This window comes from Nicotiana tomentosiformis, chromosome 7 (assembly GCF_000390325.3).
Source record: "Nicotiana tomentosiformis chromosome 7, ASM39032v3, whole genome shotgun sequence".
NCBI classification, from domain to species: Eukaryota; Viridiplantae; Streptophyta; class Magnoliopsida; order Solanales; family Solanaceae; genus Nicotiana; species Nicotiana tomentosiformis.
Genome location: NC_090818.1, coordinates 25,096,411 through 25,109,207, shown reverse-complemented (window position 1 = coordinate 25,109,207; position 12,797 = coordinate 25,096,411).

Here is a 12,797-nt window from a genome sequence, read left to right as displayed (position 1 = left end):
AACACAAGGATCAACTCTAGGTTGAAACTTGTCCTTGTGACACTAAGGAATTGTAGAGAAACACAAGCAACCAAAAGTTCTAATGTGAGTATATGAAGGGGGTTTCCCAAACAGTAGTTCAAAAGGAGTTTTATTGGCAAATAACTTGGAAGGGAATCTATTAATGAGGTAAGTGGCAGTGAGGACACAATCATCCCAAAACTTAATAGGTAACTTGGATTAAAAGAGTAAAGCTCTAGAGGTTTCCAACAAATGCCTATGTTTTCTTTCAACCACCCCATTCTGTTGTGGTGTGTGTGGGCATGATGTTTGGTGAACAATGCCATTGTCAACAAATAATTGACCAACAAGAGCACTAGATCCAGGTTCAAGAGCATTATCACTTCTAATAGTTTGAATGCAAGTTTGAAATTGTGTTTTGACCATGGCAACAAAAGCTTTAATCAGAGTAAAGACGTTACTTTTAGACACCATAAGGTGAGTCCAAGTAGCTCAAGTGAAGTCATCTACTATAGTCAAAAAATATTTGCACCCATTGTAAGTAGGGGTGCTATATGGTCTCCAAGAATCCACATGGACAAGTTGGAAGGGATGAGAAATTTTGATGGAGCTATCAAGAAAGGGTAGTCTAGGTTGCCTAGCTAAGGGACAGACACAACAAGCAAAAGGTTGTTTGGAGGAAACTTTGCATGGAATGGATGAAATATCCTTCATTCTGACAAAAGGGAGATTCCCCAACCTATTATGCCATAAAATTTCCATTTTATTCAAACAGAATGGTATGTACAATGATTATCAGTTCCAATGGCAGCCAATGGAGAATGGTATTTACAATTGGAAGACATAGAAGTAGAAGAAAAAGCAGGAAAACTATTACAAGCAGCAACAAGAACAGTAGAATCAGATTGTGGACATGGCTGCACAAGCTTGTATAGCCCATGATCTTGTTTACCAATTTTCATGGCCTCTTTAGTGAAGGGGCCTATATGAGAAAATATGAAAAATTACTAAACAGAACCAAGCAATCCAATTGTATAACAAGCTTGTGAACAGAGATACGATTGTGCTGGAAACTAGGGACAAAAAGTGCATGATGAAGTGTGAAAGAAAGAAAGTGAAGAGAACTAGTTCAAGTGACTTTGACTTTGTATCCATTAGGAAGTGTGACCAAATAAGGGAAAACTAAAGGCTGAATATCAAAAAGTTCTTTCTTAGAAGTCATGTGATTAATGGCCCCAGAATCTATTATCCAAGTGTACTCATGAACTCTAGTTAGCATGCATACACTATAAGACATCTTGCCTACACAATTAGGGGAAGGAACTATACCAGCAAAATTAGCAGAAGCCATCAGACTAGACTGAGGGAGAGACTCTGAAATGTGATGTTGCTGAAGTAACATCAGGAGCTGAGCATATTGGTCCTTAGACAGGCCAGGAATCACAGAATTAGAATCAACGGGACTCTCAGTGGAAACTGGTCCAGATTCAGAAGCACCACCTGAACTTTGCACCTCAACATTTGCAGCAGTTCGTTTACCTCTGGCGAATTTAAATTTTGGTGGAAATCCATGGAGCTTATAGCATCTATCGATCAAATGTCCAGGTTTCTTACAATACTTGCATAAAAGAGGAGACTTGTTCTGATCAAAACTGACTTTCTGGACAAACTGTCTATGAGGGGCAGATTTATTATTTAGATTGACATGAAAAAAAGCAGAGTCACCCTGGAAATGAGAATTAGGAGTAATTTGCCTCTGCTTTTCATCTTGGAGGAGGATATATCAAGAGAAGGTGGAGGTTGCATCATGAGCAAGTTGCTCCTAACACCAACATAAGTCTCATTCATACCTATGAGGAATTGGTGTAATCTGTTCTCCTCTTCCTCCTTATGAAGTCCAGGTTTAGCAGCACAAATGCAACTGCTGGCATGATTAGTGCACATATACCTCAGCTCATCCCATAACTTTTGAGTTTGTTGAAATAGGAAGCAATGTCCAATGAACCCTGGTGAGTAGATGCTATCTCTTGCTTAATCTCAAACACCTTAATCCTAATAACTGAACCATATCTTCTATTAAGCTGACCCCAAATACTTTCAGCAATATCCGAGCATTGAACACTCTTAGCTATGTCCGGGATAGGAAATTAGTCAACCAGGAAATGACCATATTATTACACCTATTCCACTGCTTAAACTGAGGAGTATCCTCAGCTGGCCTCGGACAACTCCCATCAATGAATCCTATTTTATTTCTAGTGGACAAAGATACGATCATATTCCGCCTCCAACCCCCAAAACCAGTCCCAGAGAAGGGGACACTAACAAGAGATACACCAGGCACATCAGAAGAAAGTAAAAAGAGCAGACTGGATAGGTCATGAGTATAGGTAGTACTCGAGGATGCATCAGAACCTCCCAAAGCAACAGTCAAAGACTTTCGTCAAAGCAACAACACAAACATATAACCAATGCAAGGAAAGGGAAATTGAAAGAGATTACCGTATGTTTTCGCTACCGGAAAACAAACGGCCTTGAATGTAGATTAGGAAAGTCCGAACAGAAAACCCTAGGTCAGCAACGGAGGAGGAAATCAGGTCCAATTCGAGCCAAAATCACCCACACTATCATACATACCACCAACAGACGACGAAAAAATAACTGCGACCTCGATTCTCCCTGCAAATCGAGAGGAAACTACCAGAGACAGAGTGAACCACGAACATCAACAACCGAGTGAAAAATTGATGAAAACGAGCGAGGTTAACACCGCTCAAAATAGGAAGAAGAGAATTAGCGGATCATCCGCTCTGATACCATGTAAAACTAGTGAATCGAGCTGAATATGAAGAGGAATTGATTAGGGTTCATAAGAGGAAAGAGGAAAGAGGAAAGAGAGAGAGAGAGAGAGAGAGAGAGAGAGAGAGAGAGAGAGAGAGAGAAAATCTCATTTCTGTTATGTTGTTTTTGGAATATCCACCGACTGCTTTCTTATCTCCCTATTTTTTACATTTGTATTGGGCCTTAGCCCAGAAGCTCAAATACAAATAAATACACCCCAGCTAAGCCGGTAATGGGCCTGTGTCATGGGCCTTACTAAGCTGAAGTCCAACAGAACCCAAAAAGAAAATTATGGATCAATATTTCCCTTCCTTTTCCTTGTTTCGTTTTGGTTAATTCATTAGTTGGGGAAAGGAAAAATCTACATTTTGGTACCAAACGATTTATATCTTTGAATAGCCACGTTCAATTACCAGCTAACTGAAATAAAAGAAACTAAAAAATTAGCTTATGTGAAATATAATGACAATTTTCACTATGTTCGTATAGCTATGACGTCATGGAATATCTTTTAAAACATATTCTAATACATAAATGATACATGTGATAATATATACATAAAGGTATTAAATTTTGCATTCCGTGACAGTAATGTCCATATGCGTTAAATAGTGAAGAAAATGTATCAATCAATATATTATAAGAAGAACATTTACGCATAATCAAATACTTCTAGATTTTTATGATTTTTATTTATTTTTGTTGAATCTATTACGATTGATCATAACTAATCAAAAAGGCACACCCCTGTGAACAACAAATTTTTTATATATGCTAGTGAAATTATTCACGCTTCACGTTATTGTCAAGGAAATCGAAAAAAGAGAGCTGATATCTTTCATTTACTAGATTCTTCTTTGCGCATTTCTACTACTAATAATAACAAAAATAAAAAAAAAAGTGATGCACTGCTCATGAACTATTGTCATAGACAAAGGTAAAATTAGAAACTTACAAATAAAAATGTAAAATAAAACTCAACTAATAAGTTCCATTACCATCTAATTTAAGAATACAACATAAATTAATAGCTTAATTAGACATATTTTTTATAGTAAATATATGAGAGTAACCATAATCATTGTTATCGCAATATTAAATTGAGCTAAAAAGAAAGTTTATGTATGAAAATCCTTGTGGCAATGTCTTTTCTCATATTGATCCATCACTAACTCCTAGGTAATCACATACCAATTTAAGTTGATTATGCTAATTAATATTACGGAATTAAATTTCTTTGCTTGTACTCTACCAACAATACTGTTTGCTTTTCCACGAAGATGCTTTAACAAAGCACAAAAATATGAACGGATAAGGGTCTGATTTGCCCATCTACTATCATAAATAAGCATTATTTACCCCCCGTTTACTTTTTTTATCAAAAATATCTCTACAGTTATACATTAGGTTCGTATTTACCCTTACGCGTTAATATGGGTTACTTTTGCCCTTCGTTATACTTTAAGATCACATTTACCCCTCTACTCTTCAAAAAGGGTTACATTTGCCCTTCGTTATACTTTCTTGACATATTTATCCTTACAATTATACCCTACATTTATCCTCATCCGGTAGATCACCATGTCCCACCTTTGTTTTCCTACATGGGGCATATGTGAATTTTTTATTCTTCCAATTTAAATATGGTCACCTATTTAAGATAATTTAACTCGCCCACCCAATTTAAATAAGACTTTATTAACTCCATTATTGTGCAACTTCTTGTAATTTACTTTGGTGACTGCAATAGTTGTGAGTTGTATTAGATTAGTGATTTTGAGTTCAAAGTTATTGTTTGTCAATATGTTGTCGCTGCTATAACTATTGTATTTTGCACAATTTTCATAAATGTCGTATCAGAAAATTGCTTTTCGTGAATCAATCATGGTCAATTGACCCAGTTTAGACTTTACAGAGTTGTATCTCTACAAACACTTCAAAATATCATTGAGTGATTCATGTCTCCTAACTCCTAAGTATTAAAAGGAAACAAATTAACATAGACAAAGGTGAAATAATTAAATAAATCAATTGGAGATAATACTATAGTTTCATTCACTCACTGTCTAAATTTTTTCTCTCCGAAAAATATGGAGCTGACACGGATAAGAGAGATGGACGAGTGGGGGTGAGGTGGGGTGGGTGGGTGGGTGGGGGTGATGAGCTGACACGGATAATTGTAAGGATAAATATGTCAAGAAAGTATAACGAAGGGCAAATGTAACCCTTTTCGAAGAGTAGAGGGTTAAATATGATCCTAAAGTATAACGAAGGGCAAATATAACTCTTTAAAACGTTTAAGGGGTAAATATGAACCTAATGTATAACGGTAAAGATATGTTTGATAGAAAAATTAAACAGAGGATAAATAATACCTATTTATGATAGTAGAGGAAAAAATCAGACCCTTATCCGAAATATGAAATCAATCCACTAACAAAAGTCAAATAGAAGATGCTCGAAGTTCATTTTTAGTTTCATTCCACATAGTATTGATGACTAATAATTTTTACTCTTTCCCCTTCCAATCTTTTTGTTCTTTAATCTAGGACGTCCAATTTGTTTCAGTGTAGATATTTTGTCATTCTTATTTCATTGCAAAAGAAATAAAAAATAGAAAAATACATTTTTATTTGAATTTTTGTACCATTTAGAAATCTTGAGTAACTTCTATTTTTATTTATTTAGTTAGCATAAAAAGATATAATTAAGTTTTCTTATTTCATAGCTAGTAAGTATTTTGTTTTCTTTATTTTCTAATTAGCTAAATCATTTAAGAAAGGAGAAAAAGGAAGAAAGAAAATTGTCATAGCGTCATCCTTTTGGGTTTTTTTTCCTCCCTTTTCCCTTTTTCATTTCTTTCCTTTTGTTTCTCAGCCGTTACGGTTTCTTTTTCTGCAAAATTGCCACCCTTCTTCTTTTTTTTGTTCAAAAGATAACTATTTATATTATGTTAAGAGGATGAGTACAGGGAGCATGTAAATACAAAGAGAGTGACCTAGGAGGTTGATGTGATGACCCAAAGTATCATCTTTAAAATTTAATAAGTAATTCTATGTTCTAAGACTTCGAAAAGTACTATTTATTATTTCTCGACTTGCGTGCGCAGTCCGTATAATTTTTCGAAAAGTTTTTATGTGAAAAATGGATTAAAATGTGAAATAGAGCTTTAAAACTCAACTGAGTTGACTTTAGTCAACATTTTGAGCAAACAGACTCAGATCAGTGTTTTGACAATTCCGGTAGGTCCGTATCGTGATTTGGGACTTGGGCGTATGCCCGGAATCAAATTCCGAGGTCCCTACCCCGAGATATGGAATTTTGATAAAAAATTAAATGATTGAAAGCTTAATGGTTTTTAAGAATTGACCGATGTTTGATCTTGTTGATACCAAGTCCGTATTATGATTTCAGTACCCGGTATAGATCCAAAATAATATTTATGACTTGTCTATCGAATTTGGTGAGAAACGGAGTTGATTTGATGTGATTCAGACGTCCGGTTGTAAAAATAGAAGTTTTAAAGTTTTCTTGAAAATTTCCTTTGATTTGGTGTCCAATTCGTAGTTCTAGGTGTTATTTTGGCGATTTGATCGCGCGGGCAAGTTCATTAGATATTTTAGGACTTGGGTACATATTTGATTTGGAGTCCCGAGGGCTCGGGTGAATTTAGGATAGGCTACGGGTGGTTTGGAACTTAGAAAATCTGATTTTTTTACTTAGCTTCAGTTGTCATCTGGTTTCCTTCTATGCAATCGCATGGCTACATCCGCGATCGCGAAGGCTTAATGGAACTAATAAAAATTTAAACTATGCGATCGCATAGTAATGTCCGCGATCGCACAGTGGCAGCAGGCAAAGCACCGCGAACGCGAGGGTCAAGTCGCGTTCGCGTAGAAGAAATGAAGGCAGAAGCTGGGCACGACATTTGTGCTATGCGATCGCATAAGACAGTACACGATCGCGTAAGGATGAGAAAATGTTCTACGCGATCGCATAAGCCCTTCCGCGTTCGCGTAGAGCAAAAAGTTGGGCAGCGAAAAATGTGCTTCGCAATCGCGAAGCATTGTACGCGATCGCATAAGGTAAAAATCCAAGAAACAGAACTTAATTTCTGGAAAATGGGATTCGTCCCATTTTCAACCAATTCTAATTTTTGAGCTCGGGTAAGGCGATTCTTGAGCGATTTTTACGAACAAACATTGGGGTAAGTGTTCCTTATCCTATATTGATTATATTTCATGATTCCATACTCATTTATATTATAAATCCGTGAAATTTTGGGAGAAAAATCAGATTTTCATAAAATCTTCCAAAAACGTAAATTTAAGATTTGAAGGTCCATTTGACATCGGAATTGGATAATTTATATATGGCTGAACTCGTATCGGAACGGGTGTTTGGATTTCGTGAGTGTTTCCAAAATTTGAGATGTGGGTCCCACTGTCGAATATTAAAATAAATTTTGGATTTTATCCGGAAAATTAGTAAATTCATATGGAATTAATTCCTATGATTCGTATTGAGTATATCGAATTTCTTGTGAATAGATTTGAAGCTTTTAGAGATAAATTTAAAGGAAAAAGTTATGGTCGAGTAATTGATTGAAATTGCAAAGCGAGGTAAGTGTCGTGGTTAACCTTGACTTGAGGGAATAGAACCCTTAAATTATTTGTTATGTGAAATGCATGTGAACGACGTATATGCGAGATGACGAGTATCTATACGTCGTCAAATTAATTGTTTGCATAATTATTTGAAAGTCCCAAATTTGTTTTAATACACGAATTAATTATTATGATAATTGGTTCTCTCCTATTCTTTGTCAAATATTAATTCTTGAATTTCTGCAATAATTGCTGCATGCTGATTTGATTTATGTGCATTAATTGCTACTTGACATTTAGTATATTAAATAGTAAACTAACTATTTTCTCCCTGATTTCCATAATAAATTGCCATTTGTCATTGTTTATTTCATAATTAAATCATAATTATTGTATGCTTGTTGTCTTAAATTTTTTATATTAATTGTTGCATTTATTGGGGCAATTTCTTCTATAAGAATTGGTAAATAGATATATTGGAGGAGTGGCTTTCACGCCGCAACAGAATTGATTTTAATGAATATATATTGGGGGATCGGGTTGCACGCCGCAACAAACTTATTAAAAGTCCATATTGGGGGATCGGGTGGCACGCCGCAACAGACTTGTTTAAAAGTCCATATTGGGGGATCGGGTTGCTCGTCGCAACAGACTTATTTAAAAGTCTATATATACTTGATTAAAATAAATATATGGGAGGATTGAAATTGAATATGTTGTGGGAGCGGGTTGCACGTTGCAACAAAAATTGATTAAAATTGAATATGTTATGGGAGCGGGTTGCACGTTGCAACGGAAATTGATTGAAATAATAATTGGTTATGACTGATGAGTTGGTTTCAACTATTAGAAATGAGTTACCTGATTTGATTCTATTATTGTGGTTATTACTATTATTGCGTACATGTTAATGTAAGTGACCTGCCTTAGCCTCGTCACTACTTCGTCGATGTTAGGCTCAGCACTTACCAGTACATGGGGTCGGTTGTACTGATACTACACTCTGTACTTCTTGTGCAGAATTCGGAGTTGGTCCCAGCGGCATACCATAGACTTGCTCGGATTTCAGCTACCAGAGGAGACTTGAGGTATAACTCCACGGCATCCACAGTTCTGAAGTCCCCGTCTACTTTACTTTAGTTGTGTGTTTATTGTCAGATAGCTTTATTTTATTCATAATTTTATTGTATTATTCTAGAAATTCGTGCACCTGTGATACCAATTCTGGAATGGTATTTAGACACCGTTATTTTTATGGATTATTCACTACATTTTAGACGTTACTTCCGTATTTGTTTCTTTGTTATTAATAGATTTAAAATTATTTTAAAATGGATAATATTATTCTAACGCTGGCTTGCCTAGCAAGTGAAATGTTAGGCGCCATCACGGTCCGAAGGTGGGAATTTTGGGTCGTGACAGTTGGTATCAGAGCCCTAGGTTACATAGGTCTCACAAGTCACGAGCAAGCTTAGTAGAGTCTGAAAGATCGGTACGGAGACGTCTGTACTTATCTCTCAGAGGCTATGAAGTTTAGGAACAATATCACTTCTTTCTTATTCTAACGTGTGAATTTATTCTATCATCGGTGATTGAACCATTCTACTCTTATTCTCTCGCAGATGGTGAGAACACGTAATACATCTACCAATGGACAGGGACCAGAGCCCCCGGTGAAAACTATGGCCAGGGGTAGAGGTCGAGGCCGAGATCGTACTAGAGGTCGAGGCAGAGGAAGAAGTAGAGCTCGAGCAGCTGCACCTATTGTAGAACCTCAGGTGGATCTTCAGGAGGAGGTTCCAGTTCAGAATGTACCAGTTGGACCAGTTCAAGTCCCGAAAGGATTCATAGCCACTCCAGTGCTTCAGGATGCTCTAGTATATTTGGTGAGTCTTATGGAGGGTGTGGCCCAGAATGGTATATTTTCAATTGCACCAGCCATCTCACAGGCTGGAGGAGGAACACAAACTCCCACTATTCCCGCTCTGGAGTAGATGGCTCCCCAGAATTAGGCTCCAGCAGCCCTGCTAGTTGGGGTAGTTCAGCCAGTTATTGCGGCACAGACCGGTGATAGGCCCACCATTTCTTTTGAGGCCTTATTGAGACTGGATAAGTTCACTAAGCTCTTTCCAGTTCACTTCAGTGGTACACCTCCTGAGGACCCACAAAATTATCTTGATTGCTGCCATTAGGTGTTGCGGAACATGGGTTTAGTTGAGACCAATGGGGTTGATTTTGTTGTATTTCAGATGATGGGTTCCGCTAAGAGGTGGTGGAGAGATTATACATTGACCAGACCAGTCGGATCGCATGCAGTTACCTGGGAGTAGTTCTCTCAGCTATTTCTGGAGATGTTCCTTCCTATCATACTGAGAGAGGATTGCCGCAAGCAATTTGAGCGTCTACGGCAGGGTAGTATGACTGTTACTCAGTATGAGTCCCGTTTTGTGGATTTGGCCCGCCATGCTCTCCTTTTACTACCTACTGAGGAAGAGAGAGTGAGGAGGTTTATTGAGGGACTCACTCACCCTATCAGGCTTCAGATGGTCAAAGAGACCGGAAGCGAGATTTCTTTTCAAGCAGCTGCTAATGTCGCGAGGAAGATCGAGATGGTTCTTGCACAGGAAAGAGGGCAGAGGTCTGATAAGAGGCCTCATCGGTTCGGTGGTTTTAGTGGTGCCTCGCCTGGAGGCAGGGGTAATTTTGGTAGGGTTCATCCTCCCAGACCAATTCATTCAGCACTTCATGCATCTCCCGGTGCTTCAAGGAGTCACGGTCCTATTATGCCTTACTCTGGGCAGCCAGCATTTAGTGCACCTTCAGCTCCTATCAGTGCACCACCACTCCAGAGTTACAATAGTGGTTATCCGGCCCATTCGGGTCAGCTTCAGCTTTAGCAGCCACGACATCAGGATGGGTGTTATGAGTGTGGGAACATTGGTCACATCAGGAGGTAGTGCCGTAGATTGGTGAGTAACAGATCTCGGCAGGATTCTCGTGCCATCATACCGGCACCAGTTGCTTCACTACCTGCTCAGCTAGCTAGAGATAGGGGTCAGGCAGCTAGAGGTGGAGGTTAGGCCATTAGAGATAGAGGTCGGACTGTTAGAGGTGGAGGCTAGCCAGTTAGAGGCCGTCCCAGGGACGCAGTTCAGAGTGGTGGGGCCCAGCCTTGATTTTATGCTTTTCCACCTAGGCCTGAGGCCGAGTCATCTGATGTTGTGATCACAAGTATTATTCCAGTTTGCCATAGAGATGCTTCAGTTCTATTTGATCCAGGATCTACTTATTCCTATATGTCCTCCTATTTTGTTTCATATTTGGTTGTGCCTTGTGATTCTCTCAGTGCTTTTTTGTGTGTATCTGCACCGGTGGGAGACTTTTTTGTAGTAGATCATGTCTATCATTCGTGGGTGGTTACTATTGATAGTCTTGAGACTAGTATGGATATTTTACTTCTTGATATGATAGATTTTGATGTCATCTTGGGTATGGATTGGCTGTCACCTTATCATGCTATATTGGATTGTCATGCCAAGACAGTGACCCTATCCATGTCGGGGTTACCTCGGTTTGAGTGGAAAGGAATTCCTGGTCATTCTGCCAGCAGGGTTATTTCTTATATGAAAGCTCAGGGTATGGTAGAGAAAGGGTGTCTAGCCTATTTGGCTTATATTTGTGATCCCGGTGCGGATGTCCCTTCTATGGACTTAGTACCAGTTGTTCGTGAATTTCCAAAAGTGTTTCCTATAGATTTGCCAGGGATACCACACGACAGAAATATTGACTTCTGTATTGATTTGGCTCCGGGCACTCAGCCCATTTCTATTCCACCATACTGTATGGCCTTGCTGAAGTTGAAAAAATTGAAGGAGCAGTTACAAGACTTGCTTAATCAGGGATTCATTAGACCCAGTGTCTCGCCCTGGGGTGCACCAGTACTATTTGTAAAGAAGAAAGATGGCTCTATGCGGATGTGTATAGATTATCGACAGTTAAACAAGGCCACTATCAAAAACAAATATCCGCTGCTAAGAATTGATGACTTATTTGATCAGTTTCAGGGTGCCAAGGTATTTTCGAAGATTGATTTGAGGTCTGGTTACCATCACTTGAAGATTAGGGCATATGATGTCCCTAAGACAGTTTTTCAGACTCGATATGGGCATTACGAATTCCTAGTGATGTCATTTGGTTTGACAAATTCCTCAGCAGCATTTATGGATTTGATGAATCGGGTGTTCAAGCCCTATTTGAATTCTTTTGTGGTCGTATTCATTGATGATATCTTGATTTACTCCAGTAGTCGAGAGGAGCATGAGCAGCATCTTCGAAGTGTGCTTCATACTTTGAAGAATAATCAGTTATATGCCAAATTTTCAAAATGTGAGTTTTCGTTAGACTCAGTTGCCTTTTTGGGGCATATTGTATCGGCAGAAGGCATAAAGGTGGATCCTAAGAAGATATAGGCTGTTCAGAATTGGCCTAGACCTACTTCAGTTACAGAGATCCGGAGTTTCCTGGGTTTGGCATGTTATTATCGTCAGTTCGTGGAAGGGTTTTCATCTATAGCAAGCCCATTGTCCAGACTGACCCAGAAAAGTGTCCCATTCAGATGTTCAAACGAGTGTGAGTTGAGCTCTCAGAAGCTCAAGACCGCTTTGACTACGGCACCAGTGTTGGTATTACCCACAGGTTCAGGATCGTATATGGTATTTTGTGACGCATCTCATATTGGGCTTGGTGCAGTATTAATGCAAGATGGCAGGGTGATTGCATATGCGTCGCGGCAGTTGAAAGTTCACGAGAAGAATTATCCTGTTCATGACTTAGAATTGGCAGCCATTGTTCATGCGCTGAAGATTTGGAGGCATTATCTCTACGGTGTCTCGTGTGAGGTATTTACTGATCATCGTAGCCTTCAGTATCTGTTCAAACAAAAAGATCTTAATTTGAGGCAGAGAAGATGGTTGGAATTGTTGAAAGACTATGATATCACCATTTTGTATCACCCCGTAAAGTCCAATGTGGTGGCCGATGCTTTGAGTGGAAAGACTGTGAGCATGGACAGTCTTGCGTATATTCCGGTTGGCTAATCAGTTCGTGAGGTTAGATGTTTCAGAACCGAGTCGGGTTTCTAGCTTGCACAGTCGCTCGGTCTTCTTTATATGAGTGCATCAGAGAGCGGCAGTATGATGATCCTTATTTACTTTTTCTTAAGGACACGGTGCTACACGGTGATGCCAAACATGTTGCTGTAGGGAAAGATGGAGTTCTACGAATGCAGGGTCATATTCGTGTGCCTAATGTTGACAGTCTTCGTAAAATTAATTCTTGAAGAGGCACACA